Consider the following 21,141-nt stretch of genomic DNA (forward strand, 5'->3'; position numbering starts at 1 on the left):
TTTATTGAGACAAAAAAATGCTCTCTGAATGGTGCCTGTTTGTAAGTAACAAACAAAGGAGCTGGGGAGCACACCCTGAACATGCATTTCTAAAGCTGGTGCAGCCATGAACCAAGCAACATGCAGCCTGTTTGTAAGTAACCTGCTACACACGTTTAATGGCAGGAGAGCAACTTGGTATGGGACCTGGAAGCTATCCATGCAGTAGCAGTACCTGCTACAGCGATTTCCAGAATCTCACAGGTATGGCACATACAGTACATACAATGGTCCCAGCTGGACCAATATAACCATGTAAAAATGCCCTACCTAAACTTCAGCTTTTAGCAGCTACAGTAACAGTTTTTGTTTTCTGTTGCAAAAAAAATGTTTAAGTAATATGAATAAAAGTTGACTGTTTTATGTACCCTAGCAGTGTTTTATCATTTTTCACTCTCCCTTTTGCTAGACAGCTGAGCCTGCATGTAAACATGGGGAAAAATATAAAAAACTTGTAAATTAAAAGAAATGTCTTTAATCCCATACAGGTACCTGAAAACAATATTTTTAACTACAGTGGACTTTTCAAATTTCATCATGAATATTCCTTTAACCCCTTTTTGCTACAATAGAACAGCTTGTAGGCAGGTGCAATCTGTTTCCTCCACTGAAAGTGGCGCTCATCTGCAGCGGCAGTGCAGGGGAGAGGAAGTCAGGAGGAATATGGTTCTTTTATGGTTTTCTAATTTACTTTGACCCGAAACTGCTTAGTGTGCCGCTCAAACTCTCTACAATGGGGTGTTCAGTAGGTCCCAGACATTTGCTGCCAGGAGGGTTGTCCTGGGAAGGAACAAAAGAATGCATATGTTCCCATATTGGCCTCTGGTATAGATCAAAAAAAAAATTGTAAAGGGTATCAAACAGAGATATGAATGACTCATCAGGTACCTGTTGATCAAACACTGAAAATACAAAGCAAAAAAAGGGCGCACCAGCCTAGTGCATTATCCTCAGCGAGTTTATTTGGATAAAATTATTTAAAATCAAATACTCACAAACAAACATGAAGTTTAGGCACATCAATTCCATACACCTGCCTCCTGCCAGAGGATCAACGTCTTTACTGGAAGCAGAGGGATGACGCGTTTCGAGGCCGTGCCTCTTCCTCAGAGCCTGGAGGCCATGGTCAAGTCCATAGTTTAAATATAATATGAAAGGCCAGGCCTCCACATGACCCTTGGGGATGTGGGAGGAGATATCGCCCAAATGGGCGTGACTACACAGCTGATTGCCCAAAAACTGTTGCAGGTCACAATTATAATTACATTTCGATTGGCTAACCCCACGCGACCATTTATTCCACTGGTGAGCTGTCCAATCAATCAAACAAAACTTCCCAGCCCATCGTGGACTCTATTTCACATATCATACATGCCAAAGTGTTAAATAAAAGCTGGTGTGGTAAACTGACCTGTGCATGTCTTGGTCCAAACCAAATAGAGCATCACATCCTCCAAGCAGTTACAAAGGGACAATCCAGCGGCTAGTGGGAAACGAGCCATTGCTTGTGCACATCCAAAGAGATGTGCATACACACACTCTTTGTAAGTAGATAGTGTGTGAAGTTACCATTATGATACACTGCGGACTGTTAGGGGTTGCTGTGATAAGCCGGAACTGTCAAATGTAAGTCGATAATCGAGGAAGAATTTCATACTGGGCATATTACCTGGTGGTCTAATGGTGTTCACTGTAGGCTTGGCTATCAGGATATTCTAGATAGTACACTATATCGGTAGGGCGGCGGTGGAACGCATGCCGCTCATCCCGGAACTAGCGTGCGCACCACCGCATAACGTCACTTCCGCCCGTTCAAGCCGTGACGACTTCCGACTTCGGTATACCATAGCGGCGGAGCAGCGGTGGAACGCACGCCGCTCATCCCGGAACTAACGTCACTTCCGCCCGTCCAGGCAATGACAACTTCCGCCCCCGGCAAGCCGTTCCTATAGTAGCCGCAAAGAGAGGACGCATGTGTGCCCCGCTCATGCAGCATGTACACTGTACCATACGGACCATATCCAGGAAAACTATATTTAAATGCACAATACAGAATCCACACTGGTGGAAATTAATTGGAGAGCTCACCAAAATTGGAAGCAATGGTAGTCACACATACTTGTAATAGCAGTGGAGATATTATAACATCGGATAAAATAACCTGAACCAGCAAAGTTAAAATTAACATTAACATTAATAATATCAAAGTTGATGGGTACTTATGCACAATGATGTGACTTGCTGAGCCAAAATAAGAATCACATATATAAGAATAAATAAATAGATAGAAAATTGCTCAATATCCAATAACAATATGTACAACGATGAATAAAAAATATATATATATATATATATATATATATATATATATATATATATATATAGATACTGAACTAAAATGATTCATTATATAAAATCTATATTAAAACCATATAAATATATGTGTGCATATAATGTGACTCATTGATTATGGCGTGTAGAACTTTAAACACGAATTTACGCGTGCCATACCTCCTGTACGAACAAACCTTGGAGAACTTGAAAAACTTAACTCAGTAAGCCAATATAAAGCTTTAGATATGGGACCTATACTAAAAACTATACACTTCGAATAAATTGAGGGGGAAAAAGAAAAAGAAAAAGGAGGATGATATAACGGACAGTGTGTGTATGTGCGCGCATTTGGCTGCGCACACACACACTCACACAATTGAGGAGACGGAGAGGGGGGAGGGGCACACACATGCACATACGTCAGCCTGAACACATACACACCAACATATGCGTGTGGACCCCAAAAAGAAATAGAGAGTGGTGTGGTACTAGAATGGAGCCATACAAGGAGCAGTGGTAACTGGAACAGATGCCGGGGGGTCAGGAACACATATAGAAGGGGGGGGGGGAAACAGGAATGCACTGCAAGAAACTACAGTACACCGTGGATTTCGAGATCTTCATTCAAACCCCCAGGGGACATGGACCCTAGGGTGAAGATCCAGTAAGACTCCCTTCTGCACAGCTTCTGAAATCTAGCCCCCTCATCAGGGTCCTTAGCTATTAGCTCAATGCCAAAGACCCGTAGGCCAGTTGGATCCCCATCATGATGCTGCTCAAAGTGGCGAGGTATAGAATAACTGTTGCGGTCCTTCGTTCCTGCCTTCGTTTTCCTGTTCAGTATGCTGCACTTGTGTTCACCAAACCTTACTCTAAGGGGCCGTATAGTACGGCCTACATAGAGTAGGCTACACGGGCAGACTATACCGTAGACTACATAGTTGGTGCCGCAATTAATAAACTGTTTAATACTCCTACTGCGGCCATCCAGCCCGAGGACCTCACTCTTTCTATGCCACATGTATGAACAGGTTCCACAATTCCTCACTCCACACCTAAAGCTGCCCTTTTGATCGAACACAGTAAACCACGGGTTACTCGGGGTAATACCACCGCACTCCTTGATTTTCCTAACTTTACTGGGGGCAATCTGACTCCTAATGTCCCTAGGTTTTCTAAAGACCACCTCTGGGGCCGGGGGGAGGAGGGAACCTAGGACTGGATCTTGTTTCAAGATGTTCCAATTACGTTTCAAAGTACGCTGTATGCTAAAGGCTTTGTTGTTATACATAGTGCTAAACCTGGTGATCCTTGTTCCAGATGACTTAGCATATAACTTCTTGGGCCTGGCCCCCAGACATGTGTTCATGGCTTGAATACCACCAACATTGGTACCCTCTCCCCCATAGTGTTGTAGGTATTTGTTGTAGGCTTCGTCAATAAGACTAGCCTGATAACCCTTTTCCAGAAATCTATTTTTCAGTACCTGGCCCTGCTCTTCATAATCTGTGACCAAAGTACAAGTTCTTTGTAGTCTGCAGAATTGACCGAAAGGGACATTTCTAATCCACCTCGGGTGATGATTACTCTCCGCGTGGAGGTAGGAGTTCCCTCCACTCGGTTTGAAGTGTGTTTTAGAAATTATGCCCCCTTCCTGAGTAGCTCGCAGTTCAAGGTCCAGGAACACCAGATGGTTATCGCTTACAACGTGGGTGAAGGATATCTCAAAAGGATTGCTGCTGCAATGTGAGATAAACCCGTCCAACTCCTCACTAGTGCCGTCCCAGATAATCAATATGTCATCAATATATCTGGAATATAAGGCCAGATGGACTCTGTAGGGATTATTATTCCAGATATACTGGTCCTCCCAGTACCCCATGAACAGATTGGCATAGCTTGGGGCAAATCGAGCTCCCATGGCTGTGCCTCTGGTTTGCCTATAGTATTCATCCAAGTAACGAGCCTCGAGCTGGGGGAGCTGTGAGGAAACCGACGTAAAGTCGGTGAAACGCGTCAGTGGTAGCGTCAACTGAAGTGCACATTCTGGATCAGCCTTCTCTGTGAACCTGTGACTCAAGCACGGCCGGCTCCTCACGGCTCCCCCAGCTCGAGGCTCGCCGTACCGGATATGACGTCAGGCCGCCACTGACGGACCTACACGCCGTGACCAGGAAGAAGGCTTGAGCGAGCACGGGAGGGAACGCCGCAAGAGGATTCTAGGCGCCGGCTGAGTCACCTATATTATACACAGAGGTATGAACTTAACACTATTTTGGCTGTACTTCCCAGTTTATTGCTACCCACCGCAACATTTTGGAGGACTTTGTAGTCAGCACTGCCATCCCGTCATGCATACTCCTGGCAATTAATTTGTATCTTTATACAGTCAGCATTCTGTTCTCAGGACAGGAATCTACATTCTTCTGCCTACACTGAAACCTTCACCGGAACTGCATGTATCATTTCTGGCACTCCTTAATCTAAGTGGAATCATCCTTAATCTGTTTTTAGTAGACTTTTGGAGCAACGGCCTAATTCCTTACAGCAAATAATCAGCACACATGAAAGGCTGAGAAATTACTCACAATCTACTAATATTCAGGAATTGTTTCATATCGCCAACTTCATGTTATCCACAGTGTTGATCTATTGTTAGTGTGTTATACACACTTGTTCCACAGGATAACCATCGGTGTGTCTATGGACTCTCTTCAGATGATTACACAACAGATCCTACTTCCATGTTGCATATGGTAGTATATTGAATTGCATTAGCCTGATTTCTATATACCAGTTCTAGGCCCCAGTTATGTGCATATTCAATTGTTGGTTTTAAATGTTTTTACATTGTGGTGTTTTGTGTCTTCACATGTGCAAATTACTTTCACCAGGCACAAGTGCCTAATAAATTATAATTTTTATATTATATTTGTATTTTTGTCTCCTTGGTACTGTCATTTGATCGCTTTCTGGGTGTTGTGGGCTGGTGGGCTATCTTGCTCTACCTACCCACTCCCCCCATTTTCCTTTTTGTGCATATATGCTTTGATCAACAGGTACCTGATGAATCATTCATATCTCTGTTTGATACCCTTTACAATTATTTTTTTTTTTGATCTATACCAGAGGCCAATACTGGAACATATGCATTCTTTTGTTCCTTCCCAGGACAGCCCTCCTGGCAGCAAATGTCTGGGACCTACTGAACACCCCATTGTAGAGAGTTTGAGCGGCACACTAAGCAGTTTCGGGTCAAAGTGACTTAGAAAACCATAAAAGAACCATATTCCTCCTGACTTCCTCTCCCCTGCACTGTTGCTGCAGATGAGCGCCACTTTCAGTGGAGGAAACAGATTGCACCTGCCTACAAGCTGTTCTATTGTAGCAAAAAGGGGTTAAAGGAATATTCATGATGAAATTTGAAAAGTCCACTGTAGTTAAAAATATTGTTTTCAGGTACCTGTATGGGATTAAAGACATTTCTTTTAATTTACAATTTTTTTATATTTTTCCCCATGTTTACATGCAGGCTCAGCTGTCTAGCAAAAGGGAGAGTTACGGGTTGGGGGAAAAATGATAAAACACTGCTAGGGTACATAAAACAGTCAACTTTTATTCATATTACTTAAACATTTTTTTTGCAACAGAAAACAAAAACTGTTACTGTAGCTGCTAAAAGCTGAAGTTTAGGTATGGCATTTTTACATGGTTATATTGGTCCAGCTGGGACCATTGTATTTACTGTATGTGCCATACCTGTGGGATTCTGGAAATCGCTGTAGCAGGTACTGCTACTGCATGGATAGCTTCCAGGTCCCATACCAAGTTGCTCTCCTGCCATTAAACGGGTGTAGCAGGTTACTTCCAAACAGGCTGCATGTTGCTTAGTTCATGGCTGCTTGGTTCAATGCCACGCAGGGCAAACACAGAAAATAATAAAAAAAAAATACAGAAAGACAGGGAGAATTTTCATCTTCACTAAATTAATGCGCCCCAAAACCGATAAGGGCAGGTCTCTCCACACCTCCGCCTTGCGCTTAAAGACATCCAGCAGTGGCAGCAAATTAAGAGTAAGATAATCCGCCACCCTAGCCGACACCCTCACTCCCAGGTAGGTGAACTCAGTAACCCATTTTAACGGCAATGAACCATCAGCAGCTGCAAGAGCACCCGGATCTATTGGTAACAAGGTAGATTTATCCCAATTAACCCTAAGGCCCAGAGAACTTGGCAAAGGTATCTAAAATATTGAAAACCGCATGCAGGGAGCTATTGGGGTCTTTCGGGAACAGCAGCATATCATCCGCATAGAGTGCCAGACATTCCCTAATGGAGCCGACCTCCAACGCACCCACCTCGGAAGACGCACGCAGCGCTATGGCCAAAGGTTCTATCATCAGGGAGAACAGGAAGGGCGAAAGAGGACAACCCTGCCTGGTCCCCCGACCCACTGCAAAAAAGGGGGACAGGGACGACCCAATTTCTCCTTCCACTGGGTTTGTTGTGAACTGTTCTGCCTTTACTTCAATACAAGTTCCAATATTTGCACCTGGACTGCGTGGGTGTTATTGTTCCCACACCACAAGCTAATCTACAAGTCCCCTAACCAAAATTTTCACATACTACATTAGCTGTTCTTGTAGGGTAGGAAAGGCTATCACTGAATTGTGTGGGTCCGGAAGCCCTGTTAAGGTATGACATGCTGAGATAGAAGATTGGCCATGCACAGGAAATTAAATCTCTGTAGATGTATATGGCTCAATAAACTTTACTTTAAACGGCTTTTCTGAAATGAAAAATGGAGTTTTGTCATGCGGCCTTCTTTGATAGAAACAGCGTTTAACGAAGTGCTTATTAAGGTTCTTTAACTAGAACTTTAGCTGCTTTCATTACACAGCGCTGTGGCTTAAAAATCAGATGGATTAAAACTGGCTCTCGCGTTTCATTTTTCTTTTTTTCCCACTGTTAGAATGAATGTTCTTTGCAGACATTACTGGCAGAATTAAAAATGTACCCATTAGTTCGGTGTCACAGACAAACCCATGACCCTTGAAAGATAAATCCTTTTGCTGCTTAGAAGTGCCAGAAGTGAGAGCGGTATGTGTATGTAACAAAGAAGGCCTAGACGAGAAGAAGTGAGATGTATGAACTTTGTTCTGCTCTATATTTAGGTGTACCTGACAGCATGGCCGAGAGATGCTTCTACTCTGTGCTTTTTTCACAAGTCAATTCTCAGCTTGTGGTTTCCCAATTCCTGCTTTCACAGGCTAGAAAACTGCGCCTGTCGCATGCAGAACAACCCTCACACAGTTGCATGCGTTGAAGGGTCACTGCTCCCAACAAGATCAGAGGGCCTTAAAATACCTGAAACCTATGTTAAATATCTATAATCAATAATCACTGACAGGGCTGCTGTTAGAAATTGCGGGGCCCCGTACAGACTACCTTGCAGGGCCCCCCCCCCCCTAAGAAATTATTAAAGATATATTTAGCTAAAATTACAACAAAATCACTATTAGCAGACACAAATATAACATAACTCACATAATTTGTGCTAAATCTAAAAAAAAAAAAAATTAACTATGTTAAATAAAAAAGAAGTTGAGATGAGAAAAATATACAGGCTGGGCAGTTGGAGCTCAGTGATCAGAGAGACAGAGAGAGAGAAACAAAGTTACAAATAAACTCCTGAGCAGAGATAACATTAGAGCCAGTGCTGGGAGGGAGGCCCACACAGGGAGGGGGATTAGTGAAGGGACGACTGTCTCTTTCTCAGCAGATAAAAGCTGATAGCAGGGAGGGGGACAGATCAGATTCAGGTGCTGTATTTGTTGTCCATCACTAATCCCCCTCTCTGTGTGGGCCCCCCTGTGTGCTCGGGCCCCCTACAAGAGGGCTGGTGGTCCCCCCCTATCAGCGGCCCTGATCACTGAATCAGTATCAACTAATGGCAACAGTCTGGGTATTTTTGACCACCGAACTGGTTTTCTTGGAAAGATACAGAGGTAGACTGCCAGGCCTTGGAGATTATCCATTGCATTCTGGTGGCTCAAAACCCCCCCTTCATCAGCCAGGCACGTAGATGAAGAGAATACTGGACAACAAATTGCAAAATAAAAGGATAAATGGTAATGCTGATATGGGACACTGGTCTCTTCAATTGCTTCCAGCATCTAAGCCCTGACGAAAAGGGAAGTATTGGGCCACTGACCCCTTTTCATGTGCAATAAAGACTTACTGAAGCACTCTCATCCTATCTACACTCTTTAGACTACTCTGGAGACTCCCAAGGATTCATCATTTGGATTGCAAGTCCCATCTCTTTTACTTTTGGGTCCAGTGCTCTACCAACACATATATTGGAGATTAGGGCCAGTTTAGGTGCCACTTAAAGTATATCTAAAACAAAAATGCTATTTTTAGTTTTGGATACGGCACAGAATAGTTAAAACATTTTTTTTTATTGATCGTTGTCACCATAACATAGAGTCGTGGGAAATTCACATTAGGGATTTCCCTTTATTCTACAGAGATTTTCTGCCAATTCTTCTTGTGCCTCCGGAACAGATAGCAAATGGAAATTTCCCCTCATATGTACAAGCAAAACTTTTTTTCTTCTAGGTATGAATAGAGTAGGAAATGGATAGAGTAGGAAATTATGAAAAAAAAAACCCTATCAAGTTTTATTGCTGCATGTGCCCCTGCTGGATAGAATTACCCAGCCAATCTGTAACCAAGACTGAAGAAGTTCAGCGGTCTCCAAACTTTCTATTTTAATCCTTTTTATTGTTTTGTCTCCAAATTTTCTAAACGAAGGGCCAATATACTGTCCTTCAGACTTTAGGTGGGCCGTACTGTGGGAGTAGATAATGCCTCTGCCTCGGTGGTCAGTGGCAGTAAAAAAAATTCATAGCGCCCTTTCATAGCGGTCAGTAAAGGAAGAATATTTCCCCATCACTTGCCTTAGTGGGAGGAATAGTGACCCAACTGTCGGTGTCAGTGGGAGGAATACTGAGCCATTGATGGTGTGAAGTAGGAGGAACAGTTCTCCATTGTTAGTGTCAGGTGGGAGGAATAGTGCCCCATTGTTGGTGTCAATGGGGGGAATAGTTTCCCATCATTGTTGTCAGTAGGGGGGATAGTTCCCTATTGTTGGTGTCAGGTGGGAGGAATAGTTCACCATCGTTGTCTCAGTGGGGGGCATAATTCCTCATCATTGGTGTCAGTGGGGGAATAATTCCCCATCATTGGTATCAGTGGGGGGGGGGAGGGGGGAATAGTTCCCCATCGTTGGTGTCAGTGGGGGGAATAATTCCCTATCGTTGGTGTCAAAGGGGCGAATAGTTCTCCATCGTTGGTGTATGTGGGGGAAATAGTTCTCTATTGTTGTTGTCAGTGAGGGGAATAGTTCCCCATCCTTGGTGTCAGTGAGGGGAATAGTGCCCGATCATGGTGTCAAGAGAAGTAGTTATGCTCCATCATTGGTCTCAGTGGGAGGACTAATACCCCGAAGAAGGAGTTATGCCCCACTGTTGGTGTTAGTGGGAGGAATAGTGTCCAAAGGGCCGCATAAAGGGAAGCAAAGGGACGCATCCAGCCCTTGGGCCGCAGTTTGGAAACCACTGTTGAAGATTATGGGAAATCCAAAATTTTACAGTTGCCACAAGAACAGGAGGCAAGGGTAAATCTTTAAAATGGGAAACCTGTTCCAGCAACATCTGTCTAAGAGAGAAATTTCCCTCACTTAGTAGAGATGTTCTTTTACTTTCTGTTGCTTTACAATTGCAAAAAAGAAGTGAAGAGAAATCCACCCAATGAGATAGAGATTTTGGCTTTACATACTATCCATCTAAAAATGTGTACATTTGTCTTCCACTTTAGATTGCCTCAGTAACCTGTTCAGTAGCTGCTATAATTGAGTTTGTAGAGATGGAGTATTGTACAGTTCATATATCCCCCCCTGAGGATCACTCAATATCTGTTACATGGCGTTGCTATTGATTAAAACTGTGTAGGTCTAGTATGGGTATACATTCCTGCGCAGAGCACAGTTATTGGTTATTTAATATCCTGGCTGGCAAAGTCACATCTTGTTTAAAGCTGTTACAATATAGATTAATATTTTTGATATTTTTAGTCTTGAATGATATGTATATTTTAATGCTTTTTAAGTGGTAGAAAATGCTTTTTTTATTTATACCTACAAGTAAACCTATAATTAGGCTTACCCATAGGTACAGTGAATATCATCTAAACCTGCACCTTTTAGGAGATATTTACTTTAGCAGCGCCAGTGATGTCACAGGCTAATGCACACTGTGCTCTCAATGGATGCCCTTCCACTGCTGTAACTCCTGTACTCATGCGCAGGTGTGGCGTAGTCGGCGTCTTGGCCATTCCAATCGCCGAAGCCTGCAAACCCAGAAGCAAGACCGGGTGAAGGTGGAAGCGCCTTCATCGGTGACAGCGCGCCGCTAAAGGGCTTCGTTTTCATGTAAATCTTTCATAATGTGCTAGTATGTGATGAATACTAGCACATTTTGACATTCATTTGCAGGGAGATTTCTTTTTTTTTTAAGGTTTTACTACCGCTTTAAGTCAACTCAAAAAATCTGTTCTTTGCCAGTTTTGACATTTTTATGCGATGTTTGAAAAGTTTAGGTAACCATAATGCCAATCACAGTAAGAATAACGCCCCTAGGGACACACTTAACCCCTCCTTCTCAAATAAAGTTAACCCCTTCCCTGCCAGTGTAATTTTTGCAGTAACAGTGCATATGTATAGCACTGATTACTGTAGTAATGTCACTGGTAACCCCAAAAGTGTCAAAAATGTCAGTCAAGGGTCCGATCTGTCCGCCGCAATGTTGAAGTCCAGCAAAAAAAAATTGCAGATCGCCGCCATTACTAGTTAAAAAAAAAAACAATAAAAATGACAAAAATCTTTCCCTTAGTTAGTAAACGCAATAACTAATAATAATAATAACTAATAACTAATAATATCAAAATACGCTTTTTGCAATTTTTTACCAAACATATGTACCAGAAAACAAATTGGCCGAAAATGTTAAAACATTTAGATTTTTACATTTTTTTGGGGGGGGAATTTCATATAAAAAGATGTGAAAAATATTGTTATTTTTGCAAAATTATCGCTCTTTTTTTGTTTATAGCGCATGATCAAAAAATCGCACAGGTGATGAAATAAAACCAAAAGAAAGCTCTGTTTGTGGAAAAAAAAGGACGTCAAATTCGTTTGGGTACAGCGTCGCACGACCGCGCAATTGTCCGTTAAAGTCACGCAGTGCCGAATTGCAAATAGGCCCTGGTCAGGAAGGGGGTAAAATCTTCCGGGGCTTAAGTGGTTAAAACAAACCAATATTAAAGGAAAATATGGGGGGTACTATAATTTAACTATTTCTAAAATACAACTTGCTTTGCTGTCTCTGGATTCAATACTTTTGAGTCCCAGACTGGGAACAGGCATGTAAATCAAAAGTCAAGGAGAGGTCAACTTTGCTTATCTGTAAACAATATATTCAATTTAGATGTTAATTTTTAGGATGGAGGTGTGGTGGCACTTTGTCTCCCGGATAAAGAATATTTATTTAAAAATGACATTGTTTAGTTGCTGTGCAGTATTTCCGATCTGTATGGCATGGTGTGAAATATTTGTTGATAATGCTATGTGCTTTACAGGACCCACCCAGCCTTAAGATTTTACTGGTTTGTGGCTAAAGAAAACAAAAGTTGAGAGTTTGTTTCCCCCTTCATTCCAGCAGTCATACATCAACTGTCTTTATGTCTCTTATTTATACTGTACATTTCAGGTCAAGTGTGTGAAGCGTATATGAAGTTGATCTATTTACATACTTACAAAAGTAGACTATAAAAAAAAAAAAAGTAGGAAATGCGATGATTCAACAGGCAAAATTGAACTAGGGGACAATGTGTCAACTTTGGACTCTTGAAACATTTATTCTTTTGTGGATAGCCTCTCTCTTATGATCCAGCATATGTAGGTAATGGGCCATATAAGGGCTATAAGATTTTCTGAAGACTTTTTCCTTTAGACTTACCAAAACCATATAATATGAGGTCAAACCTAAACACTTTCAATTTGTATGCAATCTGGCAGGCCCTTGCACTACATAGAAAAGGTAAATCTGAAGGAAATCTAACCACAAAAGTTGGATAGCGTGTATCCAGCTTAAAGCCTCGTACACACACAACGAATTTCCGCCGACCGGTCGTCCGTCTTATGTCCAGAGTGGTGTCTGTTGGTTGGAATGTGCCTAGACTGCACACAAATTTTCCCGTACGACAGAATTCTACTTCAGAAGTGATGTCATGTGTTGGATCGCTTTGTATCTGTTCTTTCATCTCTGAGCATGCCCAGTCTTGCTCATAAGATTTTTCCCCATCGAAATCTGTACTAATGAGACGAAAATCGGACGTGTTTTGATGGTCGACAAAAATGATATAGCCTGCACACCAGGATTTTTTCGGCCGAAAAGTCGGAGTCGGTTGTCGGAAGCACCATACTAACAAGCCGATAAACGGCAGATTGGTCGTCGGACGAAATTTCCCGGCCGAATTTCTACTCGTGTGTACGGGGCTTTATATACCTGACCATTCACGGAGTAGGACAGCCAGGGGCGTAAATACAAGGGTTGCAGGGGTTGCAATTGCAACCGGGCCCCATGCTCCAGGGGGCCTGTGCGGCTCCCCTGTACACCTGGATAGGAGGGGTGGGGCAGGGTTCAGCATGTAGAGAAATCACTGTTCTCCTTTTTCCTCCTGTAGCTGCATGAGGAAAATGGGAGGAGATTGGTTCCTCTGTATGCTGCCCCCGCCACTCCTCCTATCCAGTTCACTTGTGTTCTGCTGTCTCTGGGCCACTGTGTGCAGGATCCTAATAAAGGGCCCCGCAACAAGAGTAAAGGGCCCCAGGAACAGTGGGAAGAGCCCCAGGCTTGAAGGGAAGGTCCCCAGCCAGGGGACCAGGGGGCCCTTTATGGTTTCTTGCACCGGGGCCCTGAAGGTTCTAGTTACACCTCTGAGGACAGCCTTACTTCAGAGGAGCCCCTCAGGTCTCTGGGAACCAAATCAAAACCATCAAGAGTTAGCTGGGAATAATGCCCCTTATTCAGTAGGATGAATGCAACACATTCTTACAAGCAGCTAAAATGATAATTGTGTCATGCTACCAGTTTTGTCACGTAGAGGAGGCCCTGGAATTATGCACACACCATTAAATGTTAGGTGAATCAACCACAGCTCAAAGAACCCATGGCAACCTCTGGAGGAACCCTGGGGTTTCATGAAATCGTGACTCAGAATGGCTGGGATAGGATATAGGCAGGTATAGTTTAACTCACAGAATAGCAGCAGAATACTTATGTTTCATTGACTATGCCGTTAACTTGGTTTTATGTCTGCAAAACATTGATTTTTGTGTTTAGCGAACTTGGGCGGAAATTCTGCTATGCAGCCATGATTCACAGGTGGTCTTCAAACATTCATGTAGAGAATCAAATATCACCGGGTGAGTGTCTAAGCTGTCTAGAGGACATGGCTGCTGATAGGTCTGTCAAGCAGCTGAAAAATGAAAGTTGCCCTGTCTGTCTCCTACTGAGAAACCTTTCAGAATGACCAACAATGCAGCAATTCTTAAATCTTTCAAGCAAAGACACAAGCTTAAAGTGATTGTAAAGTCTCGTTTTTTTTTTTCTTTCAATAAAAATAACAAACATGTCATACTTACCTGTTCTGTTGCAGTGGATTTGCACAAAGCAGCCTGAATCCTCCTCTTCTCGGGTCCCTCTTCGGCTCTCCTGGCCCCTCCTTCCTGGTGAGTGCCCCCACAACAAGCAGCTTGCTATGGGGGCACCCGAGCCGAGTCACAGCTCTGTGTGTCCATTCAGACACGGAGCTGTGGGCTCGGCCCCACCCCCTCTTTCTCCTGATTGGCTGACTTTGTCTGCAAATGTGGGCAGTTTAACCACTTGCCGACTGCCTAACGCCTGATCTACGTCGGCAGTCAGCCCCTCACAGGCAAAGCGACGTAGGTCTACGTCGCTAGCCTGTGAGGCTCTGTGGAGCGAGCGCGCGACGCCAGGGGTGCGCTCCCACTCGGTCACGGACCCCCCCGCGCGTGTGCCCGGCAGACCTGATGTCCGCCGGGCACTCACAATCGTCCGTTAGAGCGGGAGAAAGGCAGGCGGCTAATGTAAACACAGCTGCCTGTCATTCTCCCCTGTGTAAGAATGGAGATCATACGGTTCTACTATGTAGGACCGTTGATCACTGTTCTTACACAAGTAGCCACATCCAATCACAGTTAGAATCACGCCCCTAGGAACACACTTAACCCCTCCCTCTCAAATAAAGTTAACCCCTTCCCTCCCAGTGTCATTTTTACAGTAACAGTGCATATGTTTAGCACTGATCACTGTAGTAATGTCACTGTTAACCACAAAATACGCTTTTTGCAATTTTTTTTTACCAAACATATGTAGCATAAAACAAATTGGCCTAAAATGTTAAAAAATTTTGATTTTTACATTTTTTTGGGGAATTTCATATAAAAAAATGTGAAAAATATTATTATTTTTGCAAAATTGACGCTCTTTTTTTGTTTATAGCGCATGATCAAAAAATCGCACAGGTGATCAAACACCAACAAAAGAAAGCTCTGTTTGTGGGAAAAAAAGGACGTAAAATTTCATTTGGGTACAGCATCGCACGACCGCGCAATTGTCCGTTAAAGCAACGCAGTGCCGAATCGCAAAATAGGCCCTGGTCAGGAAAGCGGTAAAATCTTCCGGGGTTTAAGTGGTTAAGCACTTAAAGACTAAGCCTTTTTTTGACACTTGTTGCTTACAAGTTAAAATCAGTATTTTTTGCTAGAAAATTACTTAGAACCCCCAAATGATGTATAAATTGTATACTGTGTGTGTGTATATATATATATATATATATATATATATATACACACAGTATACAATTTATACATCATGTTGGGGGTTTTAAGTATTTTCTAGCAAAAAATACTGATTTTAACTTGTCATGTTAACTTTAACCTGTCTCTCTCGCCACACCAGCCAATCAGAGAGCTGGTATAAGTTGCTGGTTACCAGTATAACATCTAATACGGCTGGTTATGTGTTATCAGCTCTCTGATTGGCTGGTGTGGCGAGAGAGACAGTGATAAACCTGACGGTCGTAGAGTGTAGACACCCCCCTTTGATAAAGTCAGGAAGTGACGAAACGTTAGGGACGTGGCTACACGACAGACTGAAGGAGTGATCGAGGTGAGCAGAGTGATTCATCTGGCTCCGTGGACATTATGTACTTCACGCTGCAGCATCCCGGACTAGAGTGAGCTCCCTTATCCCTCTCATTTGTTCATTGGATGTATATATGCGCTTGGCAAGTTAAATACATGTACGGGCATTATATAATGTTTTTGTGGATTTAATAAAGTGTTTTAATGGTACTGCACCAGTGGGGTCCCTCTGTTATATGTTTTTCCACATGGTTTGGAGCTAAGGATCATCCCCCAACCTTCTGGTTTATATAGCCCCGTACACACGTACTGACTGTCGGCCGTAAATATTCGGCCGACGACCGATCAGCCGATTGTAGGCTTGTTAGTATGATGCTTCCGACAGCCAACAGCGCATTTTCGGCCGAACAGAATCTGTCGTGCAGGCATTAAAATTTTTGTTAGCCAACACCAGAACGGCCGATTGTTCGCCAGTCAGTACAGATTTTGGCCGACAGACAGCAGATTAGCAAGACTGGGCATGCTCAGAAAAGAAAAAAGACAAGGAAAGTTAACCTTCACATGACATCACTTCTGCAGTCGGCTGTTGTTGGCCGACAAAATTCGTGTGCAGTCTTTTGCAGTTTTCAACAGACACGACAGCCCTGGACAAAAGACGGCCGATCGTTCGTCCGCCGATCGCTACGTGTGTACGGGGCTTATGAGGACCGCTGTCTGCATTGCCTTGGTGGAACACCACAGCCAACAGTAATATACACAGCGAAATTTGCCTTATCCACGAGAGTGGTAGGCAACAAATGAGGGTGAGTTGCTAATTTGACGGGTGTGGAGCACATCGGGGGTGGATCTAATTTGGGTGTCACCTTATTATTAGCACTGGAATCTCACAAGATCATTTGGTTTATCACGTTTATAGAAGTTATTTTTTGGACTTCGTATATTTTTTGGACTCACATTTATTCACAGTATATTTAGTTTTTTGGATTTCATATCCAACATTCGTATTGTGGACTTATTTTCTGGGCACAGTTTATTGATGCACCATTATTTGATTTATTGAGGATTGCTTTTATTTTATTTTATTTATTGGTGTTGTGCGCAACTAGTGTCATGGTTTTCTTTCACTATTTTCATTATTGTTTTATTTAAGTTGCCGCACATATTTATATATATATATATATATATATATATATATATATATATACGGACTTACATTTATTCATATATATATTTCAGCACACATTTGGAATTTTGATTTTTCAAAAGGGTGTGTAGCGCAAGAATTTTTTTTTTTTTTTTATCAAATAGCGGTCGTTGCAATATTTTATGTCACAGTGTCTTTCAAAAGCAATTTTTGGGGAAAAAAAATACACTTCAATTAATTTTAAAAAAAAAGCTAAACAGTAAAATTATCCCAATTTCGTTGCATAATGTAAAAGATGATGTTACACCGAGAACCGTGAGAGAATCATGATCTTTATTCTAAGCAAAAAAATTGTGATTCTCATTTCATCCAGAATTGTGCAGCTCCACTTCTACTGTGTGTTATGCTTTTTGGCTTCAGGTTCCCTTGAAATCTGTACCGTTAGCTGTTTGCCTTGAGGCCTGCTACAAAAACAAAGCCGCCTCTAGTAGTAGGTGTAGAAGATGAATGTAGTTAGGAATGCCTTTAATCACTTTATCACAATGGAGGTGAGTGGCCCTATTGATTTTCTTCATTCTCTGTACAAGGCGTTAAATGAGTCTGTGACATAATGAAGCTTTGCTGAGCTTCTCTCACTGACTTCTACTTTCAATGTGTCAGGAAAGGCTGCACACAGAGCCCACTGATCATTCACAAACAGCCGCTATTAGCTGAGAGCCAAGCTGATGAATGGATCGATATCGGAGACAACTGCTCAGTTGATGTCAAGTGATCTAAAGAGACTGTCATATTTCATCACCTTATCAATCCTACAGTAAGTATTAGGAAGAAGGGTGATATTTTGCTGATATTTCAGTGTTTGGTCATTGCTGAAGCGTTAAATCAGCTAACGGCCTATTCTAGTTTTTGAGGATTCTATTGGTGAGATCTTGGCGCTCTGTTCTGGTTCTGCACAACCATTATAAGGGGTTCCCACCACCTATGCTGGAGTTTTATGCAGGTAGACAAAAACAAAATTGGATATCATGGTAGGGAGTGAAATTATGCCATTAGGCCCCTTTCTAACGGGCTTTCCGATCCGGTCCGTCTGTCAGTTTTTTCAGGCGGACCTGATCGGATGCTCCATGCAGCCCTATGGAGCAGCGAATGTCAGCGGAGACATCTCAGCTGACACCCGCTGCTATCCGATCCTGTCTGTGAAATCCGGACGGATGGAAACCCTATTTTCCATCCGTCTAGAGGATCGGATCAGATGAAAATGGACAGGTGGTCCGTTCTCATCCGATCTCCCTTTGAGGAGAGCCGGGCTCTGACAGCTCTGTCTCTACAAATTAAGTGGAGACGGAGCTGTCATCAGCCTGCTCCGTGGGGATCGGCGGATCGATCCCTGTTGAGCAAAAAGGAATCCGCCAGGCGTGCCGCCCGTGTGAAAGGGGCCTAAGTATACCCTCGAGAAGCCAGGGGTTGACTCAGCCTATTAGGCTCTCCTTAGAAATCACTTTTAAACAATCTGACCCTTTAAATTGAATGAACTTCATTTTAGTCCCATTCTGCTCCCACGTTTGCAAACAGTGAATTCAGCGAAGATGGTCATAATACTGACCATTGGCAGGGCATTTCTTTTGAAAAGGCCTTCTCTAAAGCGATATCCTTACATGGAGGCCATTTGCAAAGGACTGCAAACACTATTGCAGATCTGACATGCTGGGAAGTGTAAAATAATGCTTATCTTTAGAAAATATCAAAAAATATATTGGAAACATTGCTGTGGTCATGGGGCGCAGAATCAAGAAGTACCTGCCCAGCTACAGTAAACCTTTTAAAGATCACAGGTCTGTTTCTTTGCATCCCTTGCTATGGACAGAGATGTATAAAGTACTCAAAACCCATACTTGAGTAAAAGTACAAGTGCTCGATCAAAAAGTGACTTGAGTAGAAGTACTAAAGTATTCAACATTTTTTGTACTTAAGTATTGCAAGTAGTTTTTTTTTTAAATTTTGCTACTTGTCATGCCTCCAGCATAAGGAAATAATTAATGCTATTGGAACTTATAATACCAATATTGGTCCACAAGATGCCACTGTGACATAGACTGTTGTACAGTACTTTATGTTACTTCCTGTACTCTATTGCTGGATATTAGTTCCACCCCTCTCTGAGAGAATCTCCATTTTAGATTTACCTCAGGAAGGAGCAGACAGCATCTGAGGTTTCTGTGGGAAGATTCCTGAACCCCTCTTGGAAGCATCGCTGGTATGCTCAGAACTGTCAGTTATATACTCAATGCATATATTGTTTGTGTTTGTACACTGATTGTATGTTTATCTGTTTATTCACAGTTTCACCTTTATTCACAATCCTATTTACATATCCATTCTGACTTGTAACCTGTCATGTGACCACCATTCTTCACTGGAATAAAGCCTTAAGTTACAAAAGGACTGGTTATTGTAGGATTAAGGTTTAGCTGTATGTTGAGCTGCACACGCCTGGGGCATACATGTAGTGAGGACAGAACACTACTCAAGTACTGAAAGTAAAAGTACAAGTACTGTGTTATGCAGTTATTATAGAAAGAAGTCAAAAGTTTGAACATCATATTGTTTTTCATTATTTCAAATGCAGCTTTTATTTATACATACAGTAGCTTTTATTTTTGTATGCGCTGATAATACACATGTTTTGAGCTTCATGAAATCTGCCATCTACTGTTCTGGCAGTGGTAATTTTTATAATTGTAACAAATAACTATGCAGCACAAAAAAAAAATATCAGAGTAGAAGTATTGAAATCATTGAAAAAATGTAGTGAAGTAAAAGTGGAAGTAGGAGAAAAAATTCTACTCTAGGAAAGTACAGATACCGCCTTTCGGTACTTAAGTACAGTAGTGAAGTAGTTCTACTTAGTTACTATACATCTCTGGCTATGGAGTACCACAAAATAAAACATTTATTGTTTGACTAGATTTAGAATAGAGGCACAAAGTCTAGGTTATTACATACAAACTCTTTTTGCAGTATAAAGTAACATAAAGCAATTGGGTATCCAGTTGCAAGGTAAATGTAAAAAATAAACTTTTTCTCACGGAACTCCTTTTTTGTCTAAAACTTTTTCTCAACAGAGCGTTACTTAGTCCAGGTGTTGAAGAAAGTCCCTCATTACAGATAAAGTACCTCTTTCTGGGCAACAGAGGACAGTGACAGGTTCCTATAGTATGGGCAGTTGTATAGCAGGCTCCAGCTTTACAGCTTAGCATGGCTCCATGAGCTGGTATGCCAAAACACCCCACCAGCACAGCTTGCCCTGCCAGGGCAAAACCAAAACCAATGGAGCGAAGGAGCGAGCACACACAAGTGCCCCCATAGCAAGCAGCTTGGGGGCACTCAGCCACTGACTTTTATCAAAAAGACACTTTTGCAGTCTGGGAGTCTAGCATTGTCTTCACCCGGGATGGTTCTTCGCCAGGCTTCAAATTCCAAACACCACCATCACAGCTGGCTTCCTACTGCGCATGCGTGAAATCGCTCAGCACTTTCACACTGGTCCTGCAGCCTCTTAGGACATGTGAGGTGTCCCACGAGATTGAGGGTGGGAGGTTGACAGGCCAAGCTTCTATAATTCTTTGTGCAAGAATAGTGGCAGTGGGTACCTGTCAGAAAAAAAGTACCTGCTCCCAGAAAAAATAAAATAAAAAACCCACAATATCATTATATATAGGTGGGTGGGGGGGGGGAGGAGGATGAGCAGAACTTTCAGTTTTACATTAAGTTCTATTGTTATATATTATATTGCCGGTACACTGATGGGTAGGTGGTAATAAGACTGTATTTCATGTAAAATTATAACCATCTTTATAGACCTGAGTCAGTTTTACGCTCCTGTGAAGATTATTGCTCCCGAGAGGCCTTTATTATCAATTAATTTTATGCCCTTCACAAATATTCTCATTTATTATATTGTCTCATTTCTGGAAAATCAATGTGAGCCCCGTGTTACAAGACAGGGGGAATATATCAACGTGCTTGTTTCATCTCTACGGACTATAGGTCATCCGATGGTGGAAATACGGCAAGCCAATCAAGCTGACTACAGTATCTATCTATCTATCTATCTATCTATCTATCTATCTATCTATCTATCTATCTATCTATCTATCTATCTATCTATCTATCTATCTATCTATCTATCTATCTATCTGTCTATCTGTCTATCTGTCTGTCTGTCTGTCTGTCTGTCTGTCTGTCTGTCTGTCTGTCTGTCTATCTATCTATCTATTTAATATATAAGTGCCTATATCTTTTCTTTTTCATAGAAGCATCAACATGTCAT

The 21,141-nt window shown here is 42.2% G+C and overlaps 1 protein-coding gene across 1 annotated transcript in view; it reads left to right on the plus strand.

Annotated features, from left to right (window-relative positions):
* Positions 1–21,141, plus strand: part of NTSR1 (neurotensin receptor 1) — a 279,461-nt gene that overhangs the window by 70,438 nt on the left and 187,882 nt on the right. The window lies entirely within an intron of this gene.

Source organism: Pelophylax lessonae, assembly GCF_965119305.1.
Source record: "Pelophylax lessonae genome assembly, chromosome: 11".
NCBI classification, from domain to species: Eukaryota; Metazoa; Chordata; class Amphibia; order Anura; family Ranidae; genus Pelophylax; species Pelophylax lessonae.